The 15,224-nt window shown below is 34.6% G+C and overlaps 1 protein-coding gene across 1 annotated transcript in view; it reads right to left on the reverse strand.

Annotated features, from left to right (window-relative positions):
* Positions 1–15,224, reverse strand: part of THSD7B (thrombospondin type 1 domain containing 7B) — a 989,572-nt gene that overhangs the window by 195,715 nt on the left and 778,633 nt on the right. The gene's annotated exons all lie outside the window — the stretch shown is intronic.

Raw genomic sequence — 15,224 nt, forward strand, 5'->3', positions numbered from 1 at the left:
ACTTCCTACTTTTGCATTCCAGTCTGCTATAATGAAAAGAACATCTCTTTTGGGTGTTAGTTCTAGAAGGTCTTGTAGGTCTTCATAGAGCCATTCAACATCAGCTTCTTCAGCATAAGTGGTTGGGGCATAGACTTGGATTACTGTGATATTGAATGGTTTGCCTTGGAAATGAACAGAGATCATTGTCATTTTTGAGACTGCATCCAAGTATTGCATTTTGGACTCTTTTGTTGACTATGATGGCTACTCCATTTCTTCTAAGGGATTCTTGCCCACAGTAGTAGATATAATGGTCATCTGAGTTAAATTCACACATTCCAATCCATTTTAGTTCACTGATCCCTAAAATGTCGATGTTCACTCTTGCCATCTCCTGTTTGCCCACTTCCAATCTGCCTTGATTGACGGACCTAACATTCCAGGTTCCTATGCAATATTGCTCTTTACAGCCAAAGAATGCTCAAACTACCACACAATTGAACTCATCTCACACACTAGCAAAGTAATGCTCAAAATTCTCCAAGCCAGGCTTCAGCAATATGTGAACCGTGAACTTCCAGATGTTCAAGCTGGTTTTAGAAAAGGCAGAGGAACCAGAGATCAAGTTGACAACATTGGCTGGATCATAAAAAAAGCAAGAGAGTTCCAGAAAAATATCTATTCTGCTTTATTGACTACACCAAAGCTTTTAATTGCATGGATCACAACAAACTGTGGAAAATTCTTCAAGAGATGGGAATACCAAACTACCTGACCTGCTTCCTGGAAATCTGTGTGCAAGTCAAGAAGCAACAGTTAGAAATGGACATGAAACAACAAACTGGTTCTAAATCAGGAAAGGAGTCCGTCAAAGGCTGTATATAGTCACCCTGCTTATTTAATGTATATGCAGAGTACATCATGAGATATGCTGGGCTGATTAAGCACAAGCTGGAATCAAGATTGCCAGCAGAAATATCAATAACCTCAGATATGCAGATGACACCACACTCATGGCAGAAAGTGAAGAAGAACTAAGGGGCCTCTTAATGAAGGTAAAAGAGGAGAGTGAAAAAGTTGGCTTAAAATTCCACATTCAGAAAACCAAGATCATGGCATCTGGTCCCATCACTTGATGGCAAATAGATGGGAAAACAATGGAAACAGTGACAGACTTAATTTTTTTGGGCTCCAAAGCACTGCATATGGTGACTACAGCCATGAAAGTAAAAGACGCTTACTCCTTGGAAGGAAAGTTATGACCAACCTAGACAGCATATTAAAAAGCAGAGACATTACTTTGCCAACAAAAGTCTGTCTAGTCAAAGCTATGGTTTTTCCAGTAGTCATGTTTAGATATGAGATTTGGACTATAAAGAAAGCTGAGTACTGAAGAATTGATGTTTTTGAACTGCGGTGTTAGAGAATACTCTTAAGAATCCCTTGGACAGCAAGAGATCCAACCAGTCCATCCTAAAGGAGATCAGTCCCGAAAAATCATTGGAGGGACTGATGCTGAAGCTGAAACTCCAATACTTTGGCCACCTGATGCAAAGAGCTGACTCATTTGAAAAGACCCTGATGCTGGGAAAGATTGAAGGTGGGAGGAGATGATGACAGAGGATGAGATGGTTGAATGGCAACACCGATTCGATGGACATGTGTTTGAGTAAACTCCGGGAGTTGGTGATGGACAGGGAGCCCTGGCGTGCTGCAGTCCACGGGTTTAGTCCAAAGAGTTGGACACGACTGAGAGACTGAATTGAACTGATTAAGGTTACTTCACGTATGTTGGTTTAATTACTACTGAGATGTTTTACTTTTATATCACCTAAATTGACCAAAAGTCAAATAAGATCATGTTAACTCTGTTACAAAATCAATCACAAGAAAAATAGCATGGACTTAGTATAATTTCTCTGGGAATTTCCAAAACTGCAATCTAAAGATAAGTGTTGAAAACAAGTGAGGTAAATAAATATAAACAGGGTAAGACTTTTAAGGATAATTTTTAAGAATAATCATATTTTATGATATGACTATCTAAAAAAATAGTTTCTTCAGATTTTTGTAACTTAAAATTTGAGCACTTTGTTGAATTAAGCCAAATGATAAAAATTTACTGTCTAGATGATTTCCAAATAAAATAAAATATTGAAAAATTAATTATGAAACAGGTTTCCTTTTACAGAGTAATTAAGTCCAGTTCAGTTCAGTCGGTCAGTCATGTCCAACTCTTTGCAACCCCATGGACCACAGCACGCCAGGCCTCCCTGTCCATCACCACCCCCCAAACTCATGTCCATCAAGTCAGTGATGCCATTCAACCATTTCATCCTCTGTCATCCCCTTCTTCTCCTGCCCTCAATATTTCCCAGCATCAGGATCTTTTCAAATAAGTCAGCACTTTGTATCAGGTGGCCCAAGTATTGGAATTTCAGCTTCAACATGGGTCCTTCCAATGAACACTCAGGACTGATATCCTTTAGGATGGACTGGCTGGATCTCCTTGTAGTCCAAAAGATATTAGTAAATATGTTTGTTGCTACATTGAGTATTTTTCTGTAAGAAAGCACATGTTTTTAGAAACTATAAATAGTAGTTAGAAGTTTGCCAATACACAAATACTAATGTAAAAATTCATTATTGCTTACTTCTTAGCTTTCACTAAAAATTAAGGTTTTGAAAGGTCAAGGATCCTATTAAATATGTAATTAAAACCACCAAAAACTTATAAGGAAAACATCCTTGTATGCATGAGAAAAGAAGGTATAACCAGTGCAAATGCATTTTGTTATAGAAAATAACAAAAAGAAAGTAATATTGCTCTAGAGAATGATTAAGAAAGACAGAAAGAGAGAGAGAAAGGGGGGTGGAAGAAGGAAAGAGGGAAAAAATCATAAGAGAAAATCAGAAGGTAAGAAAGAAATTTATAGAAGACTATGGAAAAGATATCCTGGGAAAAAAGAGCTTAATGGGTATTTAGGACTGAATAAGATTAGAAAAAAATTAACTGAGTAATTACATTTTAATATTAAATGTTAGGTAATACAAACTACAATTAGGTTTTCTTTCTTTGTTAAGAGGACAAACTTTTCTTGAAATATTGATCTACTTTTGAAAAGAGACTGCAAAACTTTATGCAATCTGATATAACTATCTTTTATTGTCATTTTGGTTAAGTGAATAGTATTGTTTCGCAGTGACAATTCCTATTTGACATAGTGTTTTAAAACCTTTTAACAGCTTTGAAATACTTCTTCAATCAAATTCTAAAGTTCTTTTGAATCCCAGCTAACTTTAGGATGCTTCAGACAGCCCATGAAACATCTCAAGGAGAGATACTAATTAGGTTTATTAAATTAAATGGCAAACATCATCAAATGAGTGATGATAAACCTTCTCAGGTTATACTATACAGGTAAATATTATTATATACAATTATTAAAATTTGGACATTACTAATATATATTCTGGTATGTTATAAACTCTTATTTCTAGTTATTATCTTAAAATGCTATATGTCACAGAAATAACCATTTTCCTTGTTAATTATATTGCAATCAGTTCTTTAACCTTGCCACTTAGTTTTTTTGTCATGTATAGACATTATTTAACTCTAATACTCTTCATCTTAAAGAAGTTTCATAGAAAGTACTTTTTGACAAGTATAGAGTTCTGAAAACTTTGTCACATGACTAAACTGGGTAAGAAATTAGAGAATTCTAATGGAAAATCTGATGGCTTCATAAAACTGTTAACAGAAGATCAAGATTTATAAGAATTAGTTATACAGTTTGAATGATAATTTTTATGACTTCTTGTCTGAAATATAATTGACTTTTTATTTTTGTTTTCAAGATATAAGAAAAACCTTTCCTCTTTGATCTATCCCTTACAATAATTAGGGAGATTATACCTTTTTAAGCAGAACTGAAACATTTATCTTTGCAGTCTACCTGATCCTTTCAGAATTTGGAGATTTTTACTGAGCATTCTTTTTTTTCCCCCCAAATATTCTTATTTTCATAGCAATACAGTTATTTGCATAAGTTCAGTAAGAATCTGTTCTTATAACAGGAAACAGTTTTATATTACCATGGATTTGACTGGAATGTCATATTTGAGAATATGGACAGAAGTAGATATAGCCAGACAGCTTCAAAGAACCAACGTAGACTTGATGAAGCAGTAAAGCCCCTTGGAAAAACAACCCAGTGCTTAAAGGCCACCCAAGCAGGCTTTTCAAGTGAATAAGGGAAGGCTACTTCCTGGCAGGTGCAGGAATCTCAAGATATACTAGAAGCCTCAAGAAGAGAGGAATCCACCCAATATTTAGGTATTATAGGCAGAATGTGACAAGTCCTTGGCATGGCTTTCTTGGTCTTGAGAAGCCTTTTACAGTTCAACCTGAGACTTGTTACGAAAAGGTCCAAAATTAATTTAAAAGAGTTTGTCTGATCAAATACAATTATGTAAAAATAAAAATCAGCCCTAATTTATTGAAATAATTTCAAACCTCAAATACAGATATGGCAAGAAGAAACAAGGAAATGCATTTCCTGGATCATAACAGACTAGTAAGACAGATGATCCAAAGAACTTTATATTATTAACAGGGCCTAATCCAGATATAGCACGTGAAATGGCCTATCAGCGAAATCCTGAGTTGTCCTGAGAATGAGCATTTCTAGCACCATGGGACAAATTGGTCATGAGATGCCTCCAAAACCTTTGTCAAATTTATGATCAAAAGGGAGAAGCTATAAACAAACAAAAGAATGTCATTCATTATCCCATTATACAAAGGGTTAAGTTACAATCCACCACAATGGCCCTAAGAAAGTGTGCCCTGAGGGGTAAAACAGGATGAAGGATTCTGTGTTTTGGATATATAGGCCCCTAGATACTTAAGATGCATATCTAAAGACAAATTTCAATGACCCCAGATTCTTGCATCTTCCATATATAGGAAAGCACTAAAACCATTAACTTGAGATATCTGTTCTTTGTGATTACCAGTAATCTTTTCCTGTGATATATGCTTGACGACATGTGCTTCCCAGTCAAAAAATTTGTATATGTATAATTAAAAATTATATATGTGTACATATATATATATATATATATAAAGCATGAAAAATAAATATATGTGTGTATATATGTGTATATACACAACATGGAAACTTACAATACCATATGTAAAATAGACAGTCAATGGGAATTTGCTGCATGACTCAGGGAACTCAAGCAGGGGCTTTGTGACCGTCTCGAAGGGTGGAACTGGGATGGAGGTTCAGGAGGAAAGGGTCAGGGGTGTACCTGTGGCTGATTCTTGTTGATGTTTGACAGAAAAACACAAAATTCTGAAAAGCAATTATCCTTCAATTAAAAAAATAAAGTGGCAAAAATTATATATATATATGTATCTACACATGTGGGTGTGTATGTTTGTGTATATATGTGTGTGTGTGGCTCCTCTCCTGCCTCTTTGGAGCAGTCTCTTTACAGCTACTGAGAGGCCATTTCCTGGGCTATAGTCCTTAGAGAGTCCTGAATGACACAACTCATATATTTTATATTGTATATTTTTCATTCGGTTGATAGTCTCATTTCTGTTCCATTGCAATACTGGCTATGTACTTTACCTTGAAGAAGCAGAAAAGGAATTCAGCATTAAATGTCAAACTATAAAGGATGCATGCAGTTGAAAATAGAGCTAATCAAGAAATAGCTCTGGTCTTCCTTATTGAAATGCAAAGATTTAGCTTAGACCAAAACCAGATTAGTAGTAGTACTATTAAGAAAAATAAAGTAAAAAGAACAGCTTTAGATTTTGCAAAGATCAAACAGCATGGATTGCTTAATAAAATCAGGTAATAATCACAATACACAGAATACCAGAAACAATCTGGAAATTAATAAGAGTTGTATATTAATCTTCTAGGAACAACATAATTCATTTCCTTCAAACCATTTCTCCCCAACTTGCAACTTTTAAATAGTTTAGTTTTTTTTCAATTGACATTGAAATCAGGAAAGGCATAATCTTTCAAAAAGGAATTGGAATATAATTTTAACCAGTGTAGCATGAAACAGGTTTTGGATCAAAGTGTGCTGGCTTCCAGCAGCTTGGGGTGAAGCTAGAAAGTCAAAGTGTTAGTCGCTCAGTTGTGTCTGACTCCTTGCAGCCCCAGGGACTGTAGCCTATCAGGCTCCTCTGTCCATGGAATTCTCCAGACAAGAATACTGGAGTGGGTAGCCATTCCCTTCTCTGGGAATCTTCCCAAACAAGGGATCAAATCAGGTCTCCTGCCTTGCAAGCAGATTCTTTACCATCTGAGCCACCAGGGAAGCCCCACAGGATGAAAATTGTCACCAGCTAAACCTATTGGCTGCCTGGCATCTGAACTTGCACTCATATGATGGGAAAATAATAGTCCATCTAGATAAAAATACTGAGGGCTGGGAAGTAAAAGTCATCAGTTAACACGATGCTTAGCATCATGTAAATAGAACTGAGCAGTTCACTTGATATGTTTCCTTTGGTTTCCAGCTATTACATAAGCCCAGATTAATGGACAAGTCAGAAACTCCATTCCCATATTCATGCAGCATTATTTACAGAAGCCAAGCTATAGAAACAATCTAAATGTCCACTGATGGTCCAGTTAAAAGAGATGTCCACACCGTAATTCCTCATAGTCTTTTTTCAGCAGTTAATTCAGGGGAAAAAAATGATGAACATGGTTTCTTTCATCACCCTTCCCTCGTCTGTTTTCACTTTAAACCTGGCAAAGGTGAAAAAAAAAATCACTATTTCTGGTGTATGTGTATAGGCTGCGTGTGTGTGTGTGTGTGTGTGTGTGTGTGTGTTCTTCAAGGATCAACTGAAAACTTCATCTTTTTTTGTTGCGAGTTCCTAGCTTCATTACACAGTGTTTGCACACGCTAAGTACTCATATCAAAAGCAGCCTATCTGCTGAAGAATACATCCTTGTAATAATGAGGGACAATGTGTCTCTAAGTTCAAAACACAGGGATATACACACAAAAAGCTCCATTTCTATGTTCACTGAAGCATTATTTAAAATAGCCAGAATTTATTAATAGAAACAACCTAAATGCTCATTGACAGATGAATGGAGAAAGAAAATGCAGTATATATTATACATACAGTGGGATATTCTTCAGCTTTACAAAAGAAAGAAATTCTGCAGTATAGGACAACATGGATGAATCTTAAGGACATCACACTAAGTGAAATAATCCAGTCACAGAAGAACAAATACAGCATGATTCCACTTATATGAGATCTTTAAAACAGAAAAGCAGAGAGTAGAATGGTCATTGCCAGCAGCTGGAAGAAGGGAGAACAGGGGAGTTGCTATTCAACAGGCATAAAGTTTCAGTTACACAGATGAGTAAGTTCCAGACACCTGCTGTATTACATTGTGCCTTTAGTTAAAAATACTGTCTTGTACACTTAAAAATTTCCTAAGGGGGCATATTTCATGTAAAGTGTTCTTACCACAAGAAAAAAATAAGAGAGAGTCAACTGTAACCATCACTAGTCCATGCATCTCAAGTTAAACTTTAAAATAAATCATTTAATTACTTGTTATTAGTGTGTTCAGAAACAGAAATGTGAAAATGATTCAACTAACCATATCAGTTTTTTGCATATATAGTGTTTATATGAATAAGCCAGAATAAGTAATACATAAATGTATTCTTTTCACAAGAATTATCTTTGTAATTAAAATAATCATAAACACATGTCTGCATAGTTCTCTTGAAAAATTTATGGGCTGTCTAGACTATGTGCATTATCCTCTGGGGATATTCAGAATCCAGAGGAGTAACTTTTCATATAGAAAATTAGCTTACTTATTACTTTCCAACAACAATGCTTCTGTTAGGATCTTCTGAAGGACCAAAAAACAACAACAAAAACAATTTAATTTAAAAAGTTCTGGCATCTTGTTAAAATCTTTAACTTACTTTACTTTCTAACATCATTAGGAATGAATTTTTAAGAGTATGATCTTGGGTACTTAAACTGTGAATTATCAACATGAAACAATTAAAATTTATACTTCAAATTTTATAACATCTAACAAAAGTAAATTTCTAAAAGTCACCATCCTATCAATTACCAACTACTCTTAGTTGAAACTTAATGGATATCTTTTGAATGTTAGTGGTTAAATGCTAATTAATGGCCAAGAAATATACACATTTTAGCTGTACTCACTTGACCACTGTTTATAACATCATCATCCACGTTAGCTTGGTGATTACTCTGATTTTATGTTCTGTTCAATCTATGTGCATTTCTCCTTGGCAAAACTAAATTCACCATTGATTTCTTTGATGAGTTTTTCTAATGAATAGCTATTGTTCTTCAGTTGCTCAACTATTTCTCTACATGATACCGGGACAAAAATAAAAAAGAACATCATTCCCTGGACTTCACAACGTGTGATGTTTGTGTAGCAATTGCCAAAGGAGAAAATGGAAGGAGGAGAGATTTTCTCCTCAAACTCTGAGTGATTTGAAATATAATCAGTGCTGGGTTGCAATTTAGGAATTCCTTTTTATTTTTCCGATTTTTAAAACAGTTATTGGTTGACTGATTGACGTACAGTTGATTTACAATGTCTCAGGTATACAGTAAAGTGATTCAGTTTTATATATATATTTTTTTCATAATCAGATTTTTCCATTAGGTTATTACAAGATAATAAATATAGTTCCCTGTGCTATTAAGTAGGTCCTTGTTTTATATATAGTACTGTGTATCTGTTAATCCCATATTCCAAATTTATCCCTCTTCCCCCTTTGGTAACCATAGGTTTGAAAAAGACAAATATGTCTTTCTGTCTGTAAATCTATTTCTGTTTTGTAAATAAGTTCATTTCTATAATCTTTTTAGACTCCATATATGTGATATCATATAATGTTTGTCTTTTTCTAACTTCACTTAGTATGATAATCTCCAGGTTCATCCAAGTTGCTACAAATGGCATCACTGCATTCTTTTTTTTTTTTTTTTTGGCTGAGTAATAGTCCAATGTGTGTGTGTGTCTGCACTGATACCCATTAAGAACTGTATGTTTGATATATACAATTTGATGTTTGGCATATGTATGCCATTAGCACATCAACCTATGGTATCATAACCACAATCAAGGGAATAAACATATATGTCATCTCCAAAAGTTTCTTTGTGCCCCTTTCTTTGCAAGTATCTTTAAGATGAGATCTATCCTCCTAAAAAATTCTTAGGTATACAGCTAACTATAGGCCCTATGTCAGGATTTCCTATTTTTAACTATTAAAATCATGATTAATCTAGATCATATCATTTTCAGAGTGATGCAACAGTGGTCCTAAAATCTATGGTAAAAAAAAAATTAAATATATACTTGATTTAAATCACAATTCTTAAAACAAAAACAAAGCAATTTACATACACTAAAATTCATAAACAGTAAAGAAACCAATTATTAATCATCTCTTATTTTTTATGGGTTTGGGTGTGTTAACTATTTTCTTGAGAAGAAGAGATATATTAGAAGAAATCATTGATTGCTATGTCTTTTCTACTTGTTAGCATTATAATTATACCCACTGTAAATTACTAGAGGTCTATTCTGAAACAAAGTCACACCCACAAATCTACTTCTATATCAGTATTTAGAAAAACAAAGTACTTTTGCCATATTTTATATATATATATGTATATATATATATTATATATATGTATATATATATATGTATATATATATATAGGATAATATATATAGGCACATGCATACTTATAGTATGTGTATACATATATATTTGAGAATATTTTATTATTTATTTCATAACATTAAGTGTAAGAAGTTACTTCTGATTTTATCATAAAAGTTACTATCAGTTAAAATATTTCACCCTTTTAGTTCCACCTCAGTGTGCCCCATATTAAGCATTTTCCTACCCTTCAGATCCAAATATCGATCTATTGACTGGAAATCTGTACCAAACTACCTAAAAAAACCTCAAGCTAAACATGTCTGAAAGTAACTGCATCATGTCCAGCCCTCAAGGTGTTCTCTGTCCATTAACAGTGTTAGCATCTCACCAACCATCCAAGCATGAAAGATGATTCTTCCCTGGCTCACTCAGCCTCAAGTTCCAATGCATCAACTGGTCTTATAAATTCTGTCTCTGAAATGATTGCATAGGTTATAACCAGTTGTACTTGACAACTCACTGCTCCTTGCCTACACCAAGGGCTGTGGGCCGTTTTCTTTTCTCCTTTCCAGAAGGACTTTCTTCTGTTTGCTATTTGTTAAAATTCTCCTAGAGACAGTTACTACTTCTTCTATGGAACCTTTCCTAACTTCATTAACTAAAATCAATTGTTTCTCCTTAAAAGCTTCTGAAAACCCATCCATAAAAATACAAAAACAAATAAACAGTAACTAGAGTCCAAAGAAGAAGGTGCCATGGTGAAGTGTTATCAGGGCAAGGGCTAGATCATGTTCACTTCTGAGTGTCCTGCTTCCCCGCGCAGTGCTCAGCCCACTGAGTGATCTTCAGAGACTTCAGATGGGATTAGGGGCTTCTGCTCCCTCACGCACTGGATCATTAGAAACAGGCATTAGCTAGGACTCTAGAGACAAGCTTCCCTGGGTTTTAATCCTAGATCTACGACTTACTAGCTATATAACGTTAGGTAATTATTAAAACCTTTGTCCTCATCCATAAAAACAGCATGATACAGTACCTTCCTCAGAGGATTAATCCAGCAACTAAAACAGATGATAGAGGTAAAACATTCTGCTTACTAGTCAAACTTACTGCCATAACTCCCTCGAGCAGGAGAGACACCAAACACCAGAACAAAATAACAGTTGGTGCAGAAGAGGCCCAAGGGAAGAGCAGTGTAGGTCCCAAGGCATCTCCTTAGGGACACTTCCCAATTCCACAGGGGACAAAACATACTCTCTAAGCTTTTACCTATGGCTCTGTCTCTTGATAACTCCCCATTCCTCCCGCCTCATTAAGTTGTTAGAACCAGAGCACTCCGCATGTCTATGTGTCCAGGGGTCTCACGTATCCTTCATCTGTATTTCAGAGAACCGAGGCTGCTTTGGGTATAAGGATCTACCCCAGTCTTATTTCTTTTCACCTCACCCTTGTTGATTCTTTCTGTTCTGGAGAAAAGTGAGAGGGTGGAACATAATCAAGGTGGAAAGCGAGGTCTGGGAGTACAGGTTGAGGATAGACAGACCTAAGTGCAGGTTGACAAGAAGAAATAGTTATCCTTAGGAGGATATACAGCCTTTCAGCTGGGAAAGTTATTTCCAGAGGCCCAGTCAGAATTAAGAAAGCTGTCAGGCACACACCCAAGCTGGGACTACCTAGACTAGCACTTCTCAAACTATGTTCCATGTATTTTCAGTGATTGCTCCATGGTGATTCTATGATTAAATAAGTTTGAGAAATATATCATCACCATACTGTTAGCTGTCACACTGTCATATTGGCATTGCATCACGGTATATACAAAAACTTTTATAAATAAAAAGCGAACAAACACATTTAATTTTGATAAATCCTGTTTCTGAAAATAATCTGGACATGAGAATTTACATAATCCCCTCTACCCTTATTGTTAGTTTCTCAGTGAACATGCAGATTATAGCTGAAAAGCTGACCTATTCTAATAACTAAAGTAGCCAATGGTTTTATATGCAAAAATGAACCTATGGCTAAGCTCATATAGAATGCAATTTCCACTAGCCCAAAGGAACTGCAGCATCTAATTTTAGAGGCATTGTTCCTGACAGTCCTTGGATGTGTGAAGGGGATCTGTTATTTATGTGACCTCTATTGTTTAATATCTTTTCTAACTCTAGATATTCTAAAAAAATTCTTCACTTATAGGGTGCTTGGGGGCTAGTAAACTACAGTCCACAGGCCCAATTCAGTCCACTGCCTGTTTTTGTAAAGTTTTTTTTTTTTTTTAATGTAATCCAGACATGTTTACTCATTTACTCATTGTTTATGGCTGCCTTTGTCATGCCCCAGCAAAACTAAGTAGTCCAGGCAGAGATCATGCGGCCTGCAAAGCCTAAAATATTTACTATTTGGTTCTTCATAGAAGAAGGTTGCGGACCCTGACTTCTCAGATTATTTTTTAAGAATTAGATGACATCTTTCTGAAAATAATCTTACAGAATTTATCCACATTATTTCAGTATGGAAAATGCCTAGTTAATAACCTCCTCTAGTGCTAGCACAAAACTTTAAAACTGTCATAAAACTAAAACATCAAAAACTGGTATTTCTAGATGAGTCACAAAAGTCATAACATGAAGAAAGGCTCAGAGTTTTAAGAGGTAACTAACAGTTTAACACAGAGAACTTCTGGGATATTTTTTTCCCCATAATTTTGACTTCATTTTAAAAACTTCACAAAGTACTCTCTTTAAAAATCCAGGCTCTTCCCACATTCCTTCACATGGTTAAAATTTTAATCTTGTTAATTTATTAACACACTTAAATGTAACCTCTTCTGAACACTAATGAAAATCTCTATTTGAAATATAATTAATTAGAAAGTTCTTGAAACATACAATTTAGCTTAATCAAAAGTGAAACTTTTCATCTTTTCTCAATAAATATAGAACTTCACAGTAATTGCTCAGTATGTAGAACACTCTACCTGTAAAGTTAATGAAAACAATCTAATACTTAGAGCTAGTTTTTTTGGTTGAATTGCAGAATTTGATGAGAACTACATGAGCACTATGATAAATATAGTATTGGTATTTTAAATGAGTGTAATATACTATAAATCAAAATGAGTGTCTGAAAACTCTGTAAGAAGCATGGACACAGACTTTTTGTAAATGTGGAGACAATAGCTATGATTTTAAATTGCTGATAAAAGAATATCCTGAGCATATTCTCTTTAGAATCACAAATGGTAGTCTAATCCTATATTCTTACCCCAAATGTTAAAGAACATTCTAAAAGTACTTCAAAAGTGAAAAGTTCAAAGAATTTAATATTGAGTGTATATCTAAATATATATGACAAAGACTCCTTATGTAGAAATATATAAGGAGAATATATGACATCACTCAAGCATACTGAGGACACTGGCCTTTCTGAAAGGAGTTTCTTTTTTTCTTAGAGTCCCTGGAAAAAAGAACACCCAGTCCTGGTGAGACTTACACTTGGACAGAATTATAAAATTACAGAAATAAGACAAAAAGTGAATAGAAATGGAATATAACTCTCAGAATAATTTATTGACATTAACAATCACAGCTACCACTTATTGAAGATTAATCTAGTCACAGACTGTGGCATCTGTGTATTATTTTTATGTACTAATAATAAAAATACCATCATCACCATTTGTGATCAGGATATTGGGATGCTGAAAGTTTAATCTTGCTAGAGATCAAATAATAAATAAATGACTATTGATTTTAAGATATGTTTACCAGAATCCAATGCCCAGGCCCTTTTAGCTATGTCCTAAAACACTGAAGAGAGGTTAACTAATTAGAGCAAATCAAAAGATGGGTCAAGAAAGTACTATTAGCTCTTTAAAAATCTTAACAACCTAAGGTATCTGTCATTTGATCAGAGTTTTGAACTAACACCAATACTAGAGGAGTCTATAAAGGAATGGTTCTTGTGAAATATCTGGCATTTCCATACATCTTGGTCAAGTTCAGTTGACTTTATATAAAGTCTCTATCTTGGGGGAATGCAGAAAGAAAGTGGCACTGGTAAAGCAAGGGGGGAAAAAAAGAGAGAAAAGCCTGTAGACTTTGACAAGTAAAACCCAAAACCATTCCACTGCTACCTTTCAGGTCTGATGACTTAAATGAGACTGGGAATAAGATGAAAAGAATCCAAGGGGAAAGACTAATTGAAGGCTTATAAAAGTTTTTAAAAAGCTGAAAATTACCAAAAGAAAAAAAAAAAAAGAAAAACAAAGAAGATTGAGGAGTAACTTAAGAGCAGTTATTTGCAGAGGAATTATAAATGACATGGGAAGACTATGTACTTACACAAAGAAAAGTCAAATGGGAGGATTTTAGTTATGAGTGAAAATGGTTTTCTGAAAGTGAGGAGCATAAGAATTGTGATGTCTTGGAAAAAGTGGTTAAGCAGTATTCTTAAAACAACAACAAACCTTGAACGGTTTTATAATGGATTTTTTTTAATGACTAAAAGGGACATCTAAGTAGAAAATGCAGTTTTTCTTCTCTCTCCTTCCAAAGGGTTCTACACTCATTCTTCTACTTTTAAGGTAGTAGTTTTCAAAGTATGATTTGTGGACAGCTAGGGAGTGCTTGACACATTCCAGAGGGTCTAAAGATCACAATTATTTTCATAATAATAGAGATGTCATTTTTTAACTCAACACATTTGTAACAATTCAAAAGCAATGGTGTGTAAAAATAGTGGCCCCTAAATATACCAAGGAGTGGCACAAAACTATACTAGTTATCATTGTATTCCTTACCACTACACTCTAATTACACATCATTATAATATTCTGCCTAATTTTCAAGTATTCATGAAGCACTCTGCATACAGACGTCTGATGGGTCTGTCGAGAAAAGATCTTTGTGCAATTGAAGTACAGGCTGGATGAGCTCCTTTGATCATGAAACAACACTTTTACTTAAAAAGAACATTTTGCAGACAAACTGGTTATAGAGACTTAAATATTTAGCAGATAGTTTCTCAAAAAATGAAGTGAGTCCATCATTTTAAGTAAAATAACTAAGTATTTGTTTGCAATGATAAAATTCAAGCTGTTAACTGAAAACTAAAATTTTGGAAAACATGATTCTGTCACCATAAGCTTGGGAGCTTCTCAATACATAATGACTTTTCTGATAAGATCAGTGGTGATATGAATAAATAGGAATTTTTGATACTATGTAGTGAAATAGGTCAACACTTCAGTAGAACTCAATAGACAAATACATTCCAAGTGACCAGTGCATGAGCTTATAAAATCATGCATGGATTAAAGACTTATTCAAAGTGCCAGATAGTCCAATGTATTTTAATGTAACAGTGTAGGAAAAGTGCATTGTTGAGATTTCAGATTTCACACTGCAACTAAACTTTGAAAAAATTACCAACTGCTGAGTTTGCTTACGGTACCAAACACTATCCGAAGTTACCTTTTTAGGTAAGTAAAAAAG

Source organism: Cervus elaphus, chromosome 33, assembly GCF_910594005.1.
Source record: "Cervus elaphus chromosome 33, mCerEla1.1, whole genome shotgun sequence".
In the NCBI taxonomy this organism is placed as follows: Eukaryota; Metazoa; Chordata; class Mammalia; order Artiodactyla; family Cervidae; genus Cervus; species Cervus elaphus.